Genomic DNA, 6,998 nt, shown 5'->3' with positions numbered 1-6,998 from the left:
CGCTGGAAGTCAGTTGTAGTTCTTGTGTTTCTCTTTTTTCTGTTCTTGTTTCTCTGTCCTTCAGTGATTCTGCTTATCAGGTGTTCATCAGTGTCTCAATTCACTCACTTCTTTTCATTCACTCTGTCAAGTGGACTATATTAGTGAACTAATGTAGGGAATAGTGAATGAGGGTATAGGGTGTGATTGTGAAAACAGCCTCTGAGTGTCGACTTTGAGCACTGTTCATTTACACTATATTACTGTAGGCTATTTTTGTTTTCTACGGTATAATGGTATGATATTGTCAGAATTAGGCCTTTTTTTACAGCAAGGGTTAACAGTGCAGCGGTTGGGTTTGTCCATATTGTACCCAAATTTGGGTAGAAACAATACTTCAGTGTTAAAGTGTATCGGACTGCGATCATCTCCCATCCTGATTTTACTGTGAATGTGAAATGAACTTGAAGTTTTAAGCAAGATCACAAGGACACGGATAAGATAAATCACATGTGTAGATGAACAAGTGATGAAGCCACGTATCAAAATATTAGGACCAGTGTGTGGATGACTAAAAGCCTTACACTGTAAAAGCACACTGGGCACAGTTTCCACACCCCCGACAGAGGGAAGAGTCGGATTAGCCTACCCGATTTGACAAGGAGGTAGGGCTGGGCGATTTAAATCGCGATATTGTTATGCGCATCTCATCAGTAAAGCCGGTTCCTTGATTAGTAGTAAATCACCATCACCTGCTTTCAGATGGAGCGGCATTTACTACAAAGAGCCGTAGTTAACTGACAAGCTGAGCCAAATCGCATTAATATCGCGGACGTATCGCCAGCGATATTTAATGCGATATGGCTCAGCTTGTCAGTTAACTACGGCTCTTTGTACACAGCAAAAACTCCAGTGTTAAATTAACACTCCTGGGAGTGTATGAGTCCACACTCAAAAGTGTTTAAGTTAATGAGATAATTAAGTGATTAATTTAGTGATGATTGAACATTATTGAAGACACCTGATGTTAACAAGCAGAATCACTGAAGGAGAAAATCTCAAAATGTAAGCCACCGTTATGGCGATCAATGGTTGCTTTAGTTGGACTCTTGACCCATATATTATTAACTTTAGATTTTGTTTGGCTGTTGTATCTGAGTTATAACTGCCAGTTGAACAAAGAAAAAAAAAGTGATCTGATGGTGTTGGTTATATTATGACAATCATCATTTGAACTTGATCACTGAACTCATTAAAATCCTTCTTTCTGACTTCGATTTATGTTGTTGGTTACAGCATAACTGTGAATCTGCATAAATGCCCAGAATTGTTGATATAATATAAAGGAATTCTTAAAAGTTGTTTTAAAAAAAAAAATCATTCTTTTAGGCACACACAGATGTCAAGATTCAGTCTATGCATCTCAACAATGGTGAGGAGCAGAATATTCAATTAGGAAAAGTAAATTTCATAGACAATTCAGATCATAATTTATTCATACCGCAATGCATGATGGGAGCCATTAATGAGTTGTGATTGGTGGCAGCCACTGCAACATGCTTTATTATTGTCACCATTGTTGAGATTCACAGGCTGATTATTGATGTCTGTGTTTTAAATGAATTTGTCTGAATGTCTTTTGATCAGAATAATGTTTATTAATTTATTAAATATTTTGACTTATAAGTAAAATACTGATAATCAGGCTGAAGAATCACAAAACTGCTGCTAACAAGTTAAACCAAACTACCTCAATAAATTTCATTTTTCAGATCACAGCATAATTATGTCAAAACATAACCAACACTATAAGATAACGTTTTACTTTGTTTATTTAACTGTTATAAATCAATAACAGCAGACAAACAACAGTAAATATTAAAATAAACATATAATGGTCTAGAGCCCAACTAAAGCAAACACCCATCACCTTAATGGTAACTTACAATTTGTGATTTTCTCCTTCACTGATTCTGCTTGTTAACATCAGGTGTCTTCAATAATGCTCAATCATCACTAAATTAATCACTTAATTATCTCATCAGCCCTAAATGCCGCTTCATCTGAAAGCAGGTGATGGTGATTTACTACTAATCAAGGAACCGGCTTTACTGACGAGATGCGCATAACAATATCGCGATTTAAATCGCCCAGCCCTAGTTATAACTCAGTTACAACAGCCAAACAAAGTCTAAAGTTAAAATTGTAAGGGTCAAGAGCCCAACTAAAACAAACACGGATCACAATAATGGTGACTTAAAATTGTGATTTTCTCCTTCAGTGATTCTGCTTGTTAACATCAGGTGTCTTCAATAATGCTCAATCATCACTCAATTAATCACTTAATTATCTCATTAACTTTTATCACTGGAGTTTTTTTTTTTTTTTTTTTTTGCTGTGTACGTTTTAGGAGAACATTCTGGGAACCAAAATAAAACTACCCGCTGAAAACATTATTAGAACTTCATGGTAATGTTCTCAGAACGTTTTTAGAACAAAACATTTCTAGCTGGGAACCTGTGTCTTTTATTTAGAATACATACAAATGTCATTTTCGGTATTTATGGAAGGGGCCACCGGAGGAAAATAGGGGAGGGTCATGTCTTTTTATTCTTTGTTGAGGGGAGGGTCATCCAACTTTTTTTAGTCTAGGGGGAGGGTCACCCAACTTTATCAATATTCATGAAAAAAGCAACATTTCAAAGTGGCTTGTTTGGTGCTATTTTTTTCCATTTAGCTCCATGTTGATCTCGCGTTATCAGCCCCCCTTCGATATCAGATGGGTCTGACCCAACAAAAATCCAGTTTGGCGCTGCTTGACAGTGCGCGCGCACTTCAGTTCGCGCTTAGAAAAAGTGCATCATGTCAGAACAGAACGCCAATGAAATGTTTACCCGGCAAAGCTTTAAAGCACGAGCAAATAATGAACTTGAGAATAAGTGCACCGTGTCCTGTGAGTGTAACTCTACCGGATAAATTCGTTAAAATTGGGCGATTCCAGTGTTATGGACGTGACATTTGCAGTCAAAACTTGAAATATAAATTCTCAGAAAATGCATTTAATCGTTCAATCGTTCACATCGTTCACATCGTTCAATACCAATATTTTGAAACGTCTGAAAGGAGTCAAGACATTAGAAAAATATCAGTCTAAACATGCGTTTTATATTTAATATGAGGGAAATACACATGTGACGTGACACAAAAAATCTTTGACTTTTAGGTGGCAAAATATTTTTTAGTAATTCTATAAATTACACTGTGCAAACCAAAAGATATATACCCACCGGATGAATAAAGATCGGCCTCCACAGAACATAAAATATTATATTATTTTTATTTTATTTTTCGTGTTCGCATTTATGTAAAAAACAAAACAAAAAAACAATGTTACGGGCGTGACAGTTCTCCATTACGGACATGACTGCTCTGAAAGCGACTTTAAAATTTCCACAGAGACCTCAAACAGAAAGCATAAAGCCTTTATTTAAAGTGAATTTCGTTTTTTATTAATTGTATCTTAATTTTAATCAATGTTTCATCTGGATTTAATAAATAAGAAGTAAATATAGTAGAAAATAGACAATCTTGACACGGAGGCGCGGGCGAGTGAACTGGACTCTTGTCTCAAATGAACCGAAACTCTGCGTAAGGTATTCTACTTGCCTCAAAGACCTGAGAAATATATAGATAGCTTGAAATGTCTACTTAAACAGAACAATTCAAAACGAAGGAAAACATGGGTAAAACATTTTGACCACTTACCCAGCAGGCACCTTGACGTCAATTTGACATCAACAAATAGTCAAGATTTTGACCACCATGTATGACATGCATGAATATGCATATTTTCATTATATTTTGTAATTATTTCCTTGTGGTTGTAAAGATGCCTAACAAAGGTATCAATCTAACATGTTTTTTTCTGGTCCCTACATCTCAGGTCAATATCATTGACATTAAATCGATGTTGATTTGATGTCAGGAAACAAGACGTCAAATTGATGTGAAATTTATGTCAAAACAATGTCTATAATGTCTGAAAAAAGTATATGTATTACTCATTTTCAACATCTAAAAGACCTAGCCTGAATGATCTTGAAAGTTGTAGACCTAGGTCTATGTATTTTGCATGTGTGTTTTTATTTATTTAAATCCTAGCATATTTACATTTAGTTCACATTTAAAATGACAGCAGACACTATAATTGCATTTACTATAAAAGGTAAATTTAATCTGATTTTGGAGCTTGATATTGAATGATATCAAAATAGCATTAAAATGACATCAACATCATGGCATCCTGATGTCAAATAGATGCCCAGCAGGCACAGGATATAGACTATAACATCGGTCAGACGTTGGATTTTGTTTGAAAATTTAAGTCGGGTTGACGTCTAAATCCAATGTTTGTTTGACGTCAGGCTCCAACGTTGGCCAGTCGTTGAATTTTGGTTGGAATAAACCAAACAAAAAGGTGAAATGCATGGCCGTACATTTATTACCAGCTTCACTTAAAACTAACCAGATGTACTTTATTTAATTTCCGGTTTAAAGAAATAATATTTTGTATTTTAAAGTCACCCTTTATTCTTTAAATTAAACTTTTCTCTGACTGCTATAAATGTGTGTATAAAGCACAATTGTTGTAGCTAAAAAAGCCAAGAGAGAATGAGATCAGGTGATGTTGGCTGTTTATTGGTGATGACAATGATATCATCATGTTATTGCCAGAATCCCTGATCTTACTTAGTGCCTAATGCTTTTGATTGTATAGGATTTGTGGATTTAACATTGTTTTATTCATAATATAAGACATTTGATTCTGCAGCATATCTGTGTCATCAAAAAATATACTTGATTTTTAAAAACTATTTAGTGCACAAAAACCTTTAATCTATGGCAGTACCTTGACACACACAGACATTAAGAAACAGCATATGAATCACAACAATGGTGACAATCAAACAAAATCAGATCAACTCCAGCTGCATAATTTATTAAAGCCGCAATGCATGCTGGGAGATAAGGGAGAGTTTTGATTGGTGGTAGCCAGCATGCACTGCAGCATGAAGCATTTCATTGATTGTCACCATTGTTGAGGGTCATACACTGATTCTTGATCTCTAAGTAATGATGTAGAGTAAAAAGTGTAATGCACTAAATGTTTTGAAAATCCTTTATATTATTTAAAAAACAACATTGCTCTCATGCTGTAACATCAGTTGTCTTCTATTATGAAACAATATTACAAACACAGGTCCCATATAATCAAAACATTAGACACTGAATAAGATCAGAGATTCAGGCATTTACATGATGATATCATCATCATCATCATCATCATCATCATCATTCAATAATCAATAATCAGCCAATTTCACCTGATCTCATGACTTATTTTGCTATAACAAATGTGCTTTATAAACACACAATTATAGCAGCCAGAGAAAATGTTAAACTAATATGTTTCTGGACTTGGTCTGCTATTTTCTTTTAGATCTGCTGTACAGCCAAAACTAACTTTGTTGCATTATTTTCCTGTTATCACTGTAAAGCTGCTTTGAAACAATCTGTATTGTAAAAAAGCGCTATATAAATAAAGGTGACTTGATTATTAGCTCTGTTCTGATGGCTCATATTGTACAGCCTCACCCTACTGGACGCACAAGGAACCACAGGGGCGTAAAACTGCCTGGGCCGTAAGTTTACGATATCCGGGTTTATGCTTCATTATGCTCGAATTCACTTTCGGTTTGAAACTTTGGAGGCGTTGTTGAGAAAATGGCTCACAGTTTGGGTACGTTGTTAAACACACATTTAATACAATCAAATTATTATGTAGGCCTATGTTGTTTTTTACAGTTTCGCTTTCTTTAAACTTAGACTTTAAATTATATGTTTATCCACCGGACGCGTGCTGATTTGTGTATGTTTGTAGGCCCAACTGCGCAGTTGTGCTGCCATTGTAATGATTATTAATTATAGCTTATTATTTTGGCTTGCGAACTTTGATTACCTGGTTGGAGTGAGTGATTTTAATGACATGAGCTGAATCAATGTAAATCACACGCGATTATTTGAAGCTTTGAAAATACATGATGTTTGAAGCACTTTTTCATCTTTGGTAAGCGCATGTCTCCGTTTTTTCCACAGTTAAATTTTCTCTTTGACTTTGAAACTTCGAGACAGAAATGGCACAAAGTCTAGGTAAATATCAAATTAGATAAAATGGATGTGTTTATTCAAAGACCCCTGTGTAATCAAAATGTTCTAAATAGTTGATTTCGTTTAGTCCATTTTAACACTGCATTAGATCAGGCCTACACAATTAATGGCCTAAATAACGAACAATCGTCAAAGTAAACCCAAAGCATCACTATTCTTCTCTAACCTCAAATACTGCTTGGACTTACAATGTAAGAGTGTACGAAAAAAAAAAAGCTGGCCACTATTACCGATGTTTTTGTTTTAGGGTGACCAGACGTCCCGAAAAATTCGGGACAGTCGCCGAAATCTGAGCTGTTATCCCGGATACCGAATCTAGGCCCTATATAATTGTCCCGAATATTATACTAAAGCAAAATGATCTTGAGTAGTTATTGTCTGATAAAACATTAAAAACTGTCTGTGGAGGTTGAGTCGTCCTGCAGCCAGCCTCCCACCAGCTGTTCATTGGCTGCAGCATCTTTTTTTCTCTTTTTGAAGTCCTAAAAGATAGGCTAGCGTATAAGTGAATTATATGCATATAAGCGAGCGCAAGTTGCCGCAGCCGCAAGGACAGTAAATGTGCAGTCAGTCGTAAAGAGTGATTGATTGGTGCACTGTTTGCAATAAAACACTTTGGCCTGATGTCGGGTTACACAAATCAAATTATCAACCTACACAATTATTTAGTTGTACTTGTAATAATACGTCCGGCGTAAGGCTTATTAGCGTTAGGCTATAGCCTGAAAGGTCTGACTTACACACTGTTACAACAGTCAAAGGTTTTTTTTGTTGTTTTTTTTTTTTCACTA

Source organism: Leuciscus leuciscus (assembly GCF_965113295.1).
Source record: "Leuciscus leuciscus genome assembly, chromosome: 1".
Classification (NCBI taxonomy): domain Eukaryota; kingdom Metazoa; phylum Chordata; class Actinopteri; order Cypriniformes; family Leuciscidae; genus Leuciscus; species Leuciscus leuciscus.
This window is presented reverse-complemented; position numbering follows the sequence as displayed.